At 55.6% G+C, this 16738-nt stretch overlaps 1 protein-coding gene across 1 annotated transcript in view; it reads right to left on the bottom strand.

Moving 5' to 3' along the window:
- The window catches only part of SHANK2 (SH3 and multiple ankyrin repeat domains 2), a 457214-nt gene extending 448120 nt beyond the window's left edge, over positions 1 to 9094 (bottom strand). The window contains exon 1 of the mRNA XM_081798461.1: positions 9055 to 9094. The gene's annotated coding sequence lies outside the window, so the exon portion shown is untranslated. The remainder of the gene's footprint in view (positions 1 to 9054) is intronic.
- Between the last annotated feature and the right edge of the window lie 7644 nt (positions 9095 to 16738).

The raw sequence follows: 16738 nt of genomic DNA, 5'->3' as shown, positions 1-16738 counted from the left end.
GCTCAGCGCTCCCTTCTCCCTCTGACCCTCCCCACTCTCATGCTCTCTCTCATTCTCTCTCTCTAAAATAAATAAATAAAATCTTAAAAAAAAAAAGAACCAATGCCCCAAAACACTAATAATCAGCCATACTGAGAGACAGTCTCCTCCTAGGGCCTCCCACCTCCATCCCCGCTGTGAGCGGATGAGCAGGAGACACCTGTCAAGATATGTTCGGACACCATTACAAGTTCAGCCGAAAAGGTCTACCTGTTAATTACAGTGTAAAGAAGCTACTGAAGTTTGCAAAGAAGGTATGAGGCCCCTGACATCCTGGCCTGGCCAAGGACCATTCAGCAACAAAGCATCATAGGGTTTAATCTGGAACAAACCAAAAACCAAAACCAGAACTTAAACCACCCTTAACCCCAGGGCCCAGTCCCCAGTTCTGCCTCCTCAAATGGCATAAATACGGGCAGGGAATTCCGACTGTCAGAACCTTACTGTGGACAGAAGGGCAGGGGGCAAAGCAGGGACAGAATGTAAACACAGGTAGGCGCTCTGCTCCCCACTTGGTGACAAACGCCCACTTCAGAGACAAACATCTATCCAAGCTTGAGAGGAGTGGGGACAGGATGGAGACAGACAACAGTGGGGGCCCTGCCTGCAGAGGGCTTAATCTCATTTTTCTTTAAAGATTTTATTTTTTGACAGAGAGAGACACAGCGAGAGAGGGAACACAAGCAGACGGAGTGGGAGAGGGAGAAGCAGGCTTCCCGTGAGCAGGGAGCCCGATGCGGGGCTCAATCCCAGGACCCCGGGATCATGACCCGAGCCGAAGGCAGACACTTAACGACTGAGCCACCCAGGCGCCCCTAATCTAATTTTCAAAAGCTGCCTTTGCTGTCCCCACCTCACCCTGCCAGAGACTGCAGAGCTTAGTAGGGAAGCCAAGTGTCAGACCCTCACCAGACCGGGGAGAAAGTACCACCATCCACCAACACCCTGGGGCGCACTTGCCTCCTGAGACCGGGCCTCCCCTGAAAACCTGAGTGCCTGGTCCACAGGACAACCGACTTCTATTTCGGTGACCCCCGGGCTCAGGGGGCCCTCTGGCTCCTCCTCTACCAAGGGCCCCAGACGCAGCACGGAGAAGGGAGAGGCCAGGCCAGTGCCAGCTACCTTTCCCACACAGGGCGTGACAGGAGCCGCTCCTCCAAGGTCCAGGGACAATCTTCACCCCAAAACAACCCCAGCCAATGCCCGGGAGGACGGAGGACCAAGCCAGCACACGTGGACACCCTCACGGGGGATCTGAAACAGCCTTCTGGCCTGACCTGGGTCCCCAGCTGTCATCCCGCAGAACTGAGCTTTTGGTGACCTCAGACACCTTCTACAGTAAGTTACACCTTTAATAGCAAAGGGCCCTGCCCCTATCAGACCCCCAGCGGTGGACCGAGCCAGCTGCCTGCCTCCCCTGAGCCTGGATCCCACCACCCTAAACCCTGCATCCGCAGGCCTGTCCCTCGGGGGCGGGGACCCCCCCAATGACCCCCTGCAGCCCCCAACTAAACTTCACAGATGCATCCTAAACAACAAGAAAAGGGACAGGTGTCGCTGGAAACATCCACCTGACGACGGGGCGAAGCCAGCTTTCAAACCCACACCCTGTCCAAGCAGCTGGTCCCAGGCCTCTTCCAGGGGTCCTCAATGTGTGGCCCAGGGAACCCTGGGGGCTCCCCGAAGCCCTTTCAGGCCTCTGTGAAGTCAAACTGTCCTCACAGAAATACTAAGGCATCTTTTCACTCGCACCCCTCCCAAGTGTATTGTGGGGTTTTCCAGAAGCTGCACACATGGGCTGGGCTATGGCAACAGGCTGAGTGCAAGGCAGACACAAGAATCCAGCCTTCTTCTGCTAAACCAGACTCTAAAGGGGCTTTGCAAAAATATAAGTCATGCCATGCTTCTCACCAAAGTTCTTGCTCTGGAGAAAAGCTGTTTTTCATAAAAACGTTATTGACGTTAACATGAATGGGTTTATTATTGTCGTTTTTAAAGGCATTACTATTTAAATATTTTTACTTTTCTTTTCAAGTTTCTAAGGATACATACCCGAAGATACAATGCACATGAACAAAAAGCTCTCTGGGGTCCCTAAAGAGGGTAAAGGGGTCCTCAGACCAAAAGTCTGAGAACCCCTGTGCACCCCCCATGGGGGAGGGCAGGGACAGGTGCAATTCTGCATGGCAGAGCGAGCGGCTGCCCAGTGCAGGGTCCTGGCTCGGCCACGTGACCTTCAGCTGTCAGGTAAATGCCCCCTGCCTTGGGCACCTCCCCTGGAGAGCACTTAGGGACCAAGGTGCCCCATACACTCACTATTACCAATATTTTCATGATATAGTCACTGAGACGGCCCACTGACAAAGAGGCAGAGGGTCCAGGGCTGACCCTCGTGTCCCCACAATATACTCCCTTAGCCTGGTCTGAGTGGGTGTCCATCCCCCGCCCCCCAAAGACACAGGCAGATGGAAGGAGACAGAAGAGCATCCATCCAGCAGGAATCCTGCCAGACTCAGCCCAGAAGCCCCTGCCGGTCCCTCGGCTGAGAACCCCACTGACGTCCCCGAGGCCAGGCCTGAGAGCAGCCCGCGGGCTGGCCCAGGTCTGAAAACCTCTGAGTGAGGCCAAGAAAGAAGAGGCCAGGGCCCGATCGGCTTGTGGCTTCGTGGAGCTGACCCGCGCACGCAGGAGGGAAAAGTCTGGAGCCACCAGGGCTGGCTGGTTCTGCACTGGTGATACCTTCCAGCCAACACAATCTTTTCAACAAACAACCCCCCCGGGGGTGACTCCACATCCGGAGCCCCTTCAGGACCCTGAGACCCAGGTCCCTTCCTGGGGCCCAGTCTACCCGGGGCCCTGCTGGAAGCAAGGGACAAATGGCTATAGTCGGCCAGGCCCCCTGCACAAGACGGTGGGAGCACAGAACCCATGGAAATCAGGAAGGAGAAAGGTTGGGGGGCCGTGCTCTGTGTTCTTAGGGGTGCAAGCGAGACAGCAGACAGGCCCCTCTGCCCCCACAGGGCGCTCCTGCTTCCCGGGGTCCCAGGCTGGCCTTCAGCTCTGCTCAGGATGTGTGACCCTCTCCCTGGGCCCTGGCCCTCCGGGACCCACCTGGTAGCTGCATCCCGCCCTTCTGTGAGTGTCCCCGGAAAGCACCTGGACCTCCGTCCGGGCTCCCTGCCCCTCCCCACCCACCCCCCCACCCGTAATCTGGGTGTGGTTTTGGAATTTCTCAACCCAGGGAGGGAGGGGCCAGAACCCCAAGTAGGGACACTCTGTAGCAGGACACCCAGTCTGTAGGACTTGGCTCCTATGGAGCATTCAGGTGGCATCATCTGTCACTACTGTCACCTAGGTGTGCACACGGTCCCCAGGGTGGGACTCACCTGCAGGAACCCTGAGGGTGGGGCAGAATCTGGCCCATTTCTCTCTCCTCCCCCCCAGGGGGCTTCGAAGAGGAGTGTGGACCCTTCACAAGGGGCCAGTCTGAAGAGAACCAGTCTCCAGAAGATGCTCGGTGTACAAAGGCCTCGGGGTCCCCCTTCCCCAGCAGCCCCTCCCATCTTCAGTCCCCTCCAAACCCTAGGGGGAGACCAGGAGGGCAGGGCTCCCGATACCAAACACAGGAAGGTAGTTCAACCAAGTCTTTAATGAAAACACCAAAAGCACCCACCGCCCACTGGCTGAGAGGTGCATTCCCAGGAGAACGGTTACGGTGTTTGAGCTTACTGCTTTCTCGATCCACACCTGATTTTTTCAGATACTTAGCGACTTGCGGTCACAGGAAAAGTTTTTTAAAGTCAATTTATGTACATCTTCCTTGCAGAGAAATATGCTAGATGGATGAATAAAAGACCAAGCAGCATGAAAGCCTATTCCGTTAGGATAACGCTCTTTGGGGGGAGTCGCAGTAGACCCTCAAGAAGGCAAAGGAACTCCTCCACCTGTTTGTCAAGGAAAGGAAGCTGCCAACGTCCCTGGTGCTTTAGACAGCAGAGGACACAGCTCAAGTTGGCCGACAGTTACTTTTAAAGTGCCAATATTTACCTCCCAGACGAGGCTCTCCATCTTCTGCAAATATTGAAACCTATGAAGAATAATTTTAGATGTTGACTTAAAAACGCATGAGAAGCCTCGTTCGACGGGTACGGCCAGAATCAGGGGTGCGCATGAAGGCGTCCAGGGGGAGATCTGGTCAGCTTTGGGGCACAGAATGGTGCAGGAAACACCAAAGGGGACACAGAGTTTATAAAAACAATGCTTTTAGGGAGCTGAGAGGCAAAAAAAAAAAAAAAAAAATCTCTTTGAAGAAACCTGCCCTGCCAGGGGCGGCCTCTGCAGGTCTGCAATGATTATCCACCTAATGGATGCCTCCCGGTGAGTCTCCTCAGCGACCAGCTCTGGACTTGCTGACCATCCTGCCCGCCAAAACCTTGAGCACTGCTCAGAGTGTGCTCCCAGGACTCCTGAGGGTTCAGACCCTCCAGGGGCTCCAGTCCTGCCTCTCTGGCCGCAACCGGAATTTCCGGGGGAACGGCCAGGAGCCCCCTGCCCCTGCGGCCCAGCGTTTGAAATCTGCAGCTTTCACATTAGGCGCTCATGGCCTAATTCAACACACACACCTCCCACCGAGCCACGCTGAGAGTCCTTGGCAAGCCCCACAAGGACAATTTTCCAACACTGTCCCAGTGGGTCACTGGGCGCAGGCCCCACCCTTTCCCTGCACTGACATCTGGCAGCCAATCACCGGGAGCCCTGCTCTCCACTGCGGCTGAACGCAAACTCCTAGCAGCCCCGCAGGCTTTGATGGGCTTGTCTCCCAGAAAGAGACACGGGCCTCAGCTGCACACCCAGGGTCCCGCCCGACCCTGAGCTCTGGGCAGGCTCTCGGATCCACCCCAGTACTGGGCTCACCTTCCCCTTCCCCCATTAAGACTGGAAACCCGTTGAGGGGGTAGGAAGCCTCATGCCAGATGCTAATTCATCCCCCAAAGACTGACCTCGGGATTCCCACTCGAGACAATGACAGTCACTCCAAAACATTCCTTGAACCTGCTTCCAAAGGAAAAAAAGGGCCTATCACATCAAGAAGTCTGATCAGAACTCTGGTTTTCATTCGCCTACTGTAGCTCTTTCCCGAAAGCAGTTACAAGAAGAGTAATTGTCTAACCAGATGAATTTTCCTGCTGGGTCAGCTGCTGGCTCACCACGTGCATGTGGCGAGCACAGGGGACCAAGGGCTGGGCTGGCTCTCCCAGGCTGCTTGCAGTCCCAGCTGCCCCACTCCCTAGCTGTGTGGCCCAGACCTCCTACAGGTGCTTCTATATGCCCCATCCCCCTCCTCTCCCAGACTGGGCTGGGGACCCTCTCTGCGCCCTACAGCACCCAAAGGTCATCACAACCCCTGTCCCACTGTGCACGAAGTGGCCCACCCCTTCCCTCCCCCCGCTCGCCTGGAAGCTCCCGGGGTGGGGGTGGGGCAGCCCCTGTGGCCAGCGCCCAGCCTGGTGCTCAGGGCAGGTCCTCCGACGCAATACGCAGAGAAAATCTGATATACCCTAGATCACGTCAGACCACCAGAGAAGGGCAGGCCCCACAAGAGTCACGCGGCTTGGGGCTCCAGGCTATAAGCCCTGCACGCGGGTGAAGGGCTGGGGACTCCAAAGATTTTTTTTTAAACTGGCTTTTGTTTGGGGCACTTTCCTCCCCACCTCCTTAGTCAAAGCAGAGAATTCGGTAGGTTTGTGGAGATCACTTTGAGTAAGGAAGATCATAAACGCCCCCCCCCACCCCACCCCGGGCCTCAGGACAATTGGAGGCTCCAGGGGAGGCTGTAACCGAACATTTCCTCCGGGCTTTCCCGGCCACACCCCTCCCTGCTGCGGGCTCCCCACGGAGGGGTTCTCAGCTAGGCCAGCCTCCGGTGGGGCTGGGCCTGCAGTTTACACAGCAGGAGCCGGGAGTTCCTGAGAAATGAGAGTTCAGGGTTCAAGAGGCTAGGACGCAGATGGGGGCTTCACACCCAGGCTTCCCATGGAGCAGGAGGCAGATCTTGGCCTCCTTAGCAACTCAACTCCCAAAACTGAGCCCCATTCTGGAAAGCCCCCATTACTCACCCGAGATGACAAGGACACCAGAACTCTATAAATTAGGGCTCTGACAGAGTCGCGAACAACGCCAGTAAAATAAAGAATCACTTTTCTACAAAAGTCCGTTTTTCCTAGGGTTTTCCCGCATATCGGTCAACCCCTGCATGTTTTTCTTAGTTTCCAGCTTTTTCTTCCACCTTGCTCCCCCACCACGGATGGAATAAATTGTGATGCTATCTGAGGACTGCTTTATCTCCTGCTGGTGGCATTCCTCACATCTGACCCTTGACCCTGGATGGCCAGGGCTCCCTCCAGATAGGGCCCTCCAGGGGCCCGGACTAGGTCACCTGCAGAAGGCGACCCCTACAGATCAGCTGGGGGGGGCCCTGTACACAGGCCCAAGAACCAGCTCAAGAACTTAACGACAGCCCCTAGGAAACTCTCCTGAATACGATTAGGGCTTTCTCAAGCAAATCACACTGGCCAAGAGTAGGCGGGAGGATTCCCCCGCCCCCTTCCCCAAACGGGATCAGATTTGTTCAAAGCAGCCCAGCGCTGTCAACAATGCCCACTGGGAGCTGCCTTCTTAGGCAAAATCACCTTATTCATCAAGCACTCCTGTTGATACTTGAACAGTCACAGCTCCTTCCCTACCAGCCCAAAGGAGCCCCCGCCTTTTCACCCGATTCCTCCTTGGAAAACCAGAAATTCCTCAGCAGGGTGAGGGCACCCGCTTCCCCTGCAGACTTACGCCCAGCCACTGTTAGGACAGCCTAATTCTTACTCAGACAAGGGTCTCCCTCTGGCCTCCTTAAGGATACCAGCACCTGGGGGGCAAAACTCTACCTGCGGCTCATTAACAGCCCCCAGCAAGGCCATCTCGACTTCACCCCCCCCATGACCATGGAACCCCCCCGTGGGCATGACTCTCCAGGCGACAGCAGCCTTGTTACCGCTCCCAGCGGTGTGACAACTGGGGTCTCAAATGCAGTCGCCCCCCCCCGGGGGGAGTTTCTGGACATGCCGAAACCCCCAGATCCAGCAGGTACTCCATGACTCTCATGTCACAGCAGGGCACCTGGATCGGGACTGAATCCAGGGGCGACAGCCACTCCGGGTGGCGCCAGCGGCAGGGTCGAGGGGCAAGTCCCAGGTAGAGATCAAAGCACCGCCAGCAACGGAGGGCTTCCGAAATCACCTCTCTAATTCTTGGGAGCTTAATTTAATTAGAGAACTGACCTCATTAATTCGAACTTGAGTTTCGAACAAAAAAGAGGTCACCAAACCATCCAATTTACTACCTCCAATTTCCAGGTGGAAACCACTTCATTTCTGGAAGGCCTCTGAGGACTCCCAGGACGGTGCCCACAGCTGCCGGCCCACCAGGCCCCCAAGTACCGCGACCTAAGCGGCCCAAGCGCCTTCCTTCCAGCCGCCCAGGGTCGCTTTAAAGGCTCCTCCACGAACTCCATGGCCAAGAGCACCGGCCTCGCCCCCTTTGGACGCCCCCAGCCCCATGGAAACACAAACCTCGCCTGCGTGCCCGCCCTCGAATCCCGCGCGGAGCGGTGGAACCCGCGCGACCTGGTCCACCGAGGGGCCGCACCCTCCGAACCCGGGCGGCGAGGTCCACCCCGGCCCCTACGCTCTCCGAACCCGGACGGGGAGGTCCACCCCGGCCCCTACGCTCTCCGAACCCGGACGGGGAGGTCCACCCCGGCCCCCGCGCCCTCCGAACCCGGGCGGCGAGGTCCACCCCGGCCCCTACGCTCTCCGAACCCGGACGGGGAGGTCCACCCCGGCCCCCGCGCCCTCCGAACCCAGGCGGCGGGGTCTATCTACTGCCGAGCGGCACCCTCCGAACCCGGACGGCGGCGAGGGCCACCCCGATCCCCACACCCTCCGATCCCGGGCGAGGTCCTCCACGGGGGTCGCACCTGCTTGCGCAATCCAGAGGCCCAGCTCCGGTGGCGAGTGAGCGGTCGGTGTCTCCTGGCGCGCCCCGCTCCCCCGCAGCCCTGCGGAGGCACCTGGGCCGCGGGCTGCGCGGGCGGAGCTGCCCGGCCACCCGGAGGAGGGATGCCCGGGCGAAAGTTGCCAGGGAAACTTGAGCAACTCGAGCGCACCGGTGCCAGCCTCCTGCATAATTCACGGGCGGCGGCGGCGGCGGACCTGCACCAGCCCGGTCCCCCCCACACACACACCAACCCCGGCCGGGGCGCGCAGCGGGCAGAGGCTGGGCACCAGGCGCCGGCACTCCGCGACCCCGGGGCCGGGGGGCCCGACCCGCGAGCCCCCGGGCCTGCGCCGGGTGCGCCGGCTCCGGCCTCCCGGAGCCCGCTGCTCCAGCGCGCGCACCTGGATGGGGGCTCTGTGAGCTGGCTCGGGGCAGGGTGACCGCGGCTTGGGTCCCCGCCCCCCGCGCGCCCCCTGGCGGCCCCGAGCCCGCTCCTCCGCCAAGCCTACGGACCCAAGTCCCCAGGCCGGCGGGTGGCGACCGAGGGCAACCAGACCCGGGGCAGGCGGTGGAGGTAGGTCTGTGTTGCCCCAGTGGGAGGCGCGGGGCGCGCTGGGGGTGAGGGGGTTCGTGCACCAGAGGCACAAAAAAGGTACTCCTGCGCTCTGCGCCCACGCCTCTTCCAAAGCGTTTTAAACCTGCCCCTACTCCCAAGGAAGCCGGGGCAGGGCGGTGTCTTCACAGAGAAGCGACCCCCACCCGGACGCGCGGAACCCTTTTCCCAACCCCCCTCCCCCGCTCCAGTGGGTTCAGTACTGCGCTTACCCGGTAGTTGGTGTTCCTGTAAGCCAGTCGCACCCAAAATGCAGCCGGTGAGCAGGGTCGGGGGCCCGGGGGCCACCTACTGTCGTTCCGGGCCACCCCCCGCCCCGCGCCTGCAGCTCCCCGTGGCCCCCGCCGCCGCCTTACCTCGCTCCGGCGGCCGCTCGGGAGTCGGGCGGGGTGAGAGCCCCCGGGGAGGGCCGACGTCCGCGCGCACCTGGCTCCGCCGCGGGGACCCGAGCGGCGCCGCGCCCAGCCCGGCCGGAGCGCCGGAGTCGCTGGAGCCGCGGCCGCTCAGGTGTCGGGGGGGCGGGGGGGGCGCCGCGGCCCCGCCTCGCGCTGCGGCCCGGGCGCCGGGCTCCTCGCGGGGGCGCTCGGCGGTCCCTCCCCTCGGCCCGGCGCGGGCGGCTGGGCCGGAGGGGGTGGGGGAGGGGTCGTCTCGCCGCCGAAGGGCGCGCGCGGCCCGGGACCCGCGTGCGCGGCCCGCCCCGGACCGCTCCCGCGCCGAGGTCCGCCGCCCCTCCGCACCTGCCCGGGCCGCTCGGGCTCCGGCGGCGACTCGGACGCGGCGCGCGGGGTCTGTTGTGGCAACCCCGGGAGACGGCGGGCGCCCGGGGTCGCCTCCGCCCGCCGCCCCGCCCCGGGCTGCGTGGCTCGCCGCCCCCCTTCCCGGAGCTAGCCCTGGGACCAGAAAGTCCTTTAATTTTGTAAAGCTCCGTTCGCTCTGCGGGATTATCCCGAACGCAGCCGGCTCCCGCCCCAGAGTATTTTATGTTAATAGGATTCAGAAATGCTGAGGCCGACCGCACCGCACCCTGTTTGCAGAGCAGATGAAAACTTTGTGCCTGGGCGATACGCCGCCATCTGCCTCCCAGGCCACCTTCCACCTGGGCGCTTTCCTCCCAGCGACCCACTGCCCTTCCAGCCAAGGAACGATTCGGGGTGAGGGTAGGGGACTAGAAGCCAACCCTTCAGATGAATCCGAGAGGCAAAAGGCAGCCTCCGGGGACGCCCAGGAATCCTGTTATTACCCAGGGCTTGGGGATTGCCAGGTTTGCCAAAACCCAAGGGGGGTTGTCATGAGCCCTGGCCCCCAGCTCCCAGCTGTGATGCGGTGGATTGACTCCTCCCAACCTGATGCATGAGCAATTGGCTAATAACTTCTCAAGCCCCTACTAATCCACTACTAATTACCCCAGTTACGGAGGTTTCTGTGTCCTGCGTTTTCCAATGTTCTGGAAGAAGGGAAAGCAATTCCTGCCCAAGATCTGCAGTGTGATTTGGGGGGTTGGGGGGGCAGAGGGGACGGTGTTGGGGGCACAAACACCACCCTCCAGGCTGTGAGGTAGAACATGCTTCCGGTATAGGAAGGCTTCCATTATACAAAACACACTCTGTGCCTCCCCAGGAAAAAAAGGGAGAGTCTATTAATACATTTTTATTTTTATATATTTATAATGTATTAGGATATACATACTTTTTTAAGTCAATCTTACCGAACATGCCTGAGAGATTTGCATGGGCCAGCGACTTCAACACACCAAAGGCAAAGTTAAATATTTGCTCTAGATATTTTTTTTCCCCCTGCTTGCATAATTGTCCCACATTTCAAAGAAGTCTTTAAAAGCACTTAGGATAAAAAAAAAAAAAGTTGTGTTTGGGTCCTAAGTATTTCAGGACACACGTGGAGCAAATCCTGGAAGTCCCCAAGGGCAACCGCCAGATGCAAACTTCTTTCTCTCCTCTGCTTCCTTAAGCATGAGACTTCATAAAATGTTTGTTGAGTGAGTAAAGGAGGCCATCAATCAAATAACAATAATCCTTAAGCGGGAAGAACAAGGCCCTGGCAGGATCCAACAAGCATAATTTCTTGGACATGGAAACAGGGGATCCTGCGGCAGGGGAAGAGGGTAAGTCAGCAGAATGTTCCCATGTTCTCAGGGTTTGTCAGTGGCAGATCCAAGATGTGGCTTATGGGGGGGGGGGGCTTTATCTTCCCATAACTTACATCAGACCCTGTGACCCCAAACAAATCGTGTCATCTAAACAAAGCGGTGTGTTTGCCTACAATTCTAACTCAAAGAGAAGTCCCCAACATGTCACCGCCTCCAACCAGATCCCCAGCCCCCAAACGCTCCTCCCCAGATTTCTAGGACACCCTGAGGACAGCAGAGGGGGCAGCTGGCTATACTGAAGTTGTGAACACATTTCTGGGGTCCCCACAGAGGACTCAAGTGCCAAAAGCATTCTGCTGTCTTCAAGAAACACTTCCCCAGGGACGCAGGCCTCCACCAGCCTGTCCACCCAAGGGGGCGCCCCTTGGCCACCCCTCCAGTCCTCGGATCTGTTTGTTGCCCGGCAACAGCCTTCCGTGGGAGCACCATCTTCTGACGCGTTAAGGACGCATCCTGCTACATCCCAGTTTCTCTGTGTCCCTTTAGGGACATCCAGTTCAGCCTTGTGCTTTGAGGCAACATCCCTCAAGTCAAGAGCGACTTGTGAAAGGCTCAGGACTGAGGACCCTGCAACAGCACCTTGTCAAACCCCTTCTGGCTCATCGGGTGCGATTTCAGGTTTCGGGGCACACCTTCACCCCTGACAGCCTGTCCCTGCTGCGGTCGGGGCCTTCACGTGGCTCGGGGAGCCTATCAGCTGTCTTGTCTGTGGTGGGCCGTATCATAAAGGCACCTTGCTTTAGTTTCAGTGTAGGGAAAGGGAAATCATCTTTTTTGCTTCTTCATTTCAGACCTCCCTGTTTTTGTTTCTGTAAGCTGCCTTTTCCTGGGCCCCCCCCCCCCCCGCCACAAACACGTATGATGATGTTGGAATGAGCTTGCAGGAAGGTATCTGGTTTCCCATTTGATGAGTTCTTCTTTCCTATAAAACCTGAAGCATCAGCCATCGGTCACAGCCTTTATGGGCTGTCCACTGAGCACAGAGCGCCCCAGGACTTCCCAGAAAGAGTACCTATTTTACAGAGTACTAGAAACTGGGACACCGTACCGTTAAGAGAGGCGAAACAGAACCAAATCCTCTGTCCTGGGAAAAACATTATAAATATTTTGTGGCTTAGATTAACCCAGATGCTCGTGGCTTGCAGCAGCAGGCCTATCTGTCTCCAGAGCAGCTCCTGGGTCTGGGACCTGGAGGCCAGCACTTCTTTAGAGCGGTATGCCAGGGCTGCCCAAGTGGGAGTAACCCAACCCCACCCTCCAGCTTCCAGGTGGGAAGCTGGGGTGCAAGGAGGGATGGGGTTTGCCCAAGGACATGGAGTCAGAGCCAGGTAAAGGTAGATGCTCCAGCCAACAAGTTTGCCTCATTCCCCCATCCCTGCCAGATCCCCATGTTTTTGCAATGTTTTTCTACATGTTTTCCACTACAGCAAGAGGTCCCTTCCCTCGTGTTACCCCGCGCATCAAATATTGGATAATTCACTCATTTCTCCATAATTGTATAACAACTTCTAGCTCAGACACAAACTTGATACTATAAATACTCCCAGATCTTGCAAATCTCTCAACTCCTCTGCAGGCGCCTCCCACATTGCCCTTCTGTATCTCCACAAGACGTTTTACTACTCTCCATTAATTTCCATGAATTTATTTTCCACGGATTTGTTTTGAAAGCTTCCTGAGAAGAAGTGCTTGATGTCTGGTCATAAGAGACGGGGCTGCTAACAGCCGGAGAGCGGAAGGCGAGTTTGCTCCTCCTGGAATCTGAGACCACAAGAGGGGCTGGTCAGGAGCTTTTCTTCCTGGGCTGGAGGAGCAGGGAGCAGGGAGCAGGAGGAGAGGGGCCAGGGCTCTGCCCTTGAGGCCTGCTTCCAAGTCCTAGAGACTTCTCCAGGCCTCCTGCACCTGCCAGTGCAGCCCTAGGAGGGGAGGAGTCAGCTCCAGGGGCCACTCTCCATCCCGGTGCACAGTCCCAGGGGCTGCGTGGGAGGCTGGGAGGGGCGACGCTCAGTGCCACCAGCCGGCCCCCCGTCCCGCTGAGGGAACCTCCGCAGCTTCTGAGAAGTGCCGCTGGTGCCTCCCTTGCTTACAGCAGAGACCTTGACAAAACCCTTCTATTTGGGGGCGCCTGGGTGGCTCAGTTGTTGAGCAACTGCCTTCGGCTCAGGTCATGGTCCCAGGGTCCTGGGATCGAGTCCCATATCGGGCTCCCTGCTCCGCGGGAGGCCTGCTTCTCCCTCTCCCACTCTCCCTGCTTGTGTTCCCTCTCTCGCTGTGTCTCTCTCTGTCAAATAAATAAATAAAATCTTTAAAAAAAAAAAAAACCCTTCTATTTGGGAGCTTCCCCCTCTGGGGCTCCCCTTCCCTCCTCCCTTGCTCCTGCTTCCAGAGTCAGCTCTAATATGGCAGGCAGCCTGTCCCCAAGTCCTGGTTTCAGGCCCAGCTTTCTGGGGAAACACAAAGTGACATGTGGTTCTGTGAGACATCAATGAAGCCCCGCCCAGTCAGGGACCATTGGGGCTGCCCTGGAGATGAGGGAAACTGAGGCCAGCGTGAAGTCACGCTAGGGAGGGAGAGGGTTTGCCGATGCAAAGCTACGCTAGCAACTTGATGCGATTATTGTACAACCAAACCTACCGGAAGGTCCCATTATAACCAGCTTGGAGACTCTTGGGGTTTGCTTGGCAAGCAAACAAATAAGCAAACTTTTAAGGTCACCAGCAGACAGAATAGAGCAGAGCTTTGAAAAAACAATGTGCATGACAGAGTGAGGGCTATCCCAACAACGCTAGAAGGCTTCCATGTTAGCAAATCTATCAGGAGATACATCTGACCCAATAAACCTCCTAGTTTAAAAAAAAAAAAAGGAGTGGTTTGAGAATATTTTAATATTGTTCAGTTTTAAATATGAAACCCAAGCCAGCATCATGTTCCACGTGAAACACTAAATCCTTCTCATTCCATCCAGGAACAAGATCTGAGAGCTGGCTAACATTGCCATTACGAATGAATATTTCTCTGGAGGTGCCGGCCAATGCAACTGAATAAGAAAATGCAATAAGAAAGGCTAAGTATTTTTAAAAAGAATGCAAACATATCATTTGGGGAGGCGCTGTGATTTTCTAACTGGCGGAACTTAGGCAAGTGTCCTATGTCTTTTCCAGTTTCCATTCCTGTCCTTTCCATTCCTGTCCTTTCCATACCTGTAAAGTGGGGAGAGAAGCCTCACAGAGTTTCTTTTAGAAGTGAAGGTAGTGAACGTGTATAATCTTCTGAGAAGCACGCCCTGCAGGCGGCCAGCACAACTCACTTTCTGGAGGATCACTACCTCTGCTGCTCTTAGACGGGCCTGTCCATACCGTGGAGCTGCAATTCTTCCTCTGAACATTACATTCAAGCCTCATATTGGCATGCAGTTTATCTGAAAGAATAAACGTGCAAAAAAAAAAATGTAAAGCCACTTATAGCTAGAACATAGACAAGACTAAATTAAAAAGGCAATCCCAATAAAAGAATAGGCAAAAGATTTGAGCAGACCTCACCCAAGAGGCCATTGGCATGGCGGGCAAGCATATGGGAAGGTGCCCAATTTTATTAGTGGACAGAGAGAAGATAGGCCCACCATGAGATCAATTCCCATTGGCCACACGGATGCTGGAGAGGACACGGGTCCTTGCACGGCGGGCACTGCTGCTGGCCTTGGATACAGCCACCTTGGGGAGTGGTTCTGCCGTGTGTGCTAGGACCCTGCCGCTCTACTCAGAGGTGCACACCCGGGAGCAATGAGTGCGTCTGTGCACAGGAAGATGCGTGCAAGAAGGCTCACAGGCTCAGCAGAGATGGGAAGGAACAGTGGCGCCACGTTCCTGCAAGCAAAGCCCATCCACAGCAACAACGGATGAGCCCCTGCCGCATGCAAAACACGGACTAATCTCATAATTGGCACGTTAAGTTGAAAGAGGCACATACTGTGTAATTCCATCTCTATAAGGTTGGAAAACAGGCAGGAATGATCTGTGGTGTTGGACATCGGCACTCAGAGGGAGACAAGGGGGTTTTCTGGGTGCTGGAAATACACTGTCCCTCCTTCTGGAAGCTGCTCGCGTGGGTGGGTTCACGCTGGGAAAGTTCCTTGGGCCTCGAGGTTATGATTTATGCCTTTTCTATAGATCTGCTAGTCTGTGATAAAAATTGACTTCAGAATAGCAAGAAAAACCTCCAGAAAGAACACAAGTGAAGGAGGCCTAAAATTAAGTATACTGAAAAGCTGTGGTAATTACCAGTTCACTGATGGCGTCGACGGCTGACGCAGAAATGAAAGCAGCCTCACCATGGCCTCCTGTCTCCCCTTCCTCCAGATTTCATTGACACCACGCCTCTTTGACCTCCTGCTCACGTGGAAGCTAGAGTGTGATCTGGGCATCGGAGCTGTGTGCTTCCGGGGGGCCTGGGGTCTCCTTGCTCACCCGGACCTGCGGCTCCTATGCACAGCCTGGTGCTCCGTACGCACCCAGCATGCACCCAGCTCGCTTTCAGAGAAGAAAGGGAGGGAGGGACAGGGTGGGGGAGCAGAGAGCCCAGGATGGAATTCAGTCTGTCATAAATGTGCTTTTAAAAATGTATAAAAAGGAGAACTAGGCAATAACTGTTGTTTATTGGCCCAGCAATATTTGAGAAATACAGCTAAATCTCTAACCCACTCCTCCTGACAAAGATAAATGACACAGGGGCGCCCGGGTGCCTCAGTCATTAAGCGTCTGCCTTCGGCCCAGGTCATGATCCCATCCTGGGATCGAGCCCCGCATCGGGCTCCTTGCTCTGCGAGAAGCCTGCTTCTCCCTCTCCCATTCCCCCTGCTTGTGTTCCCTCTCTCGCTGTGTCTCTCTCTATCAAATAAATAAATAAAATCTTAAAAAAAAAAAAGATAAATGACACAGATTAAAGATGTAGCCATCAGGGGCACCTGGGGGGCTCAGTCAGTTAAGCCTCACTCTTGGTTTCAGCTCAGGTCATGATCTCAGGGTCATGGGATCGAGCCCCGTGTTGGGCTCCACCTTCAGGGGAGAGTCTGCTTGAGATTCTCCCTCTTCCTCTGCCCTTCCCCCCACCTTAAATGAATAAATAAATAAAATCTTGTTTTGTAAAAAAAGATGTAGCCATTAAATGCAAAATAATAAAACATCAGAGAAAGCCACAGATGATTATTCTCGGAATTTCAAGGTAGAGAGAGTTGGAAGGCCTTTCTAAACATGTCAGATATTCCAAGGGGAAGGTTGATATCAGGCCACGCGGGAGTTAGGGCCTCTCACGGGACACCAGCCCAGGAAACAAAATCAAGCAAAAGGAAGGGTGAATGGCCAGAGAACATATTTAAACCTACACATTAAAAAGTTAACACAGATCCTAAATATATAAAGGATCTTTACAAAGTAGACATCTATTTAGAAAGTAATAGAAATCATCAAAAAAGCCTAATTGAAGAATGGATAAATGACAGAAAAAGGAAAAGTTACTTTAAAATATTAAAAGGTGGTAAAATCTTTTCAACAGATAGTACTAGAATAGCTGAACATCCACTTGGGAAACAAACCTTATACCTTATAAAAAAATTATGTCAGCATGATCATAAGTCAATATAACAGATCAAAGCTATACAACCCTTAGAGGAAAAGCAGGAGAAAAACTTTGGTTTGGGGTCAGGCGCCGAGGTCTTAGAGACCACAGCAAAAGCGTGCACCATAAAAGAAAAGAAAATGGGTAAACTGGAGCTCATCAAAGTTTAGACCTTCCGCTCTTTCAAAGACATACTATAAAGAGAATGAAAAGTCGCATCACAGACCGGGAGAAAATCCTTACAAATCGCGGGTCTGACAAAGGAC

Source organism: Leptonychotes weddellii, chromosome 11 (assembly GCF_054177405.1).
Source record: "Leptonychotes weddellii isolate Sample4059 chromosome 11, ASM5417740v2, whole genome shotgun sequence".
Classification (NCBI taxonomy): Eukaryota; Metazoa; Chordata; class Mammalia; order Carnivora; family Phocidae; genus Leptonychotes; species Leptonychotes weddellii.
The sequence above is the reverse complement of the archived record's forward strand: the minus strand, read 5'-3'. Positions and strand labels throughout refer to the sequence as shown.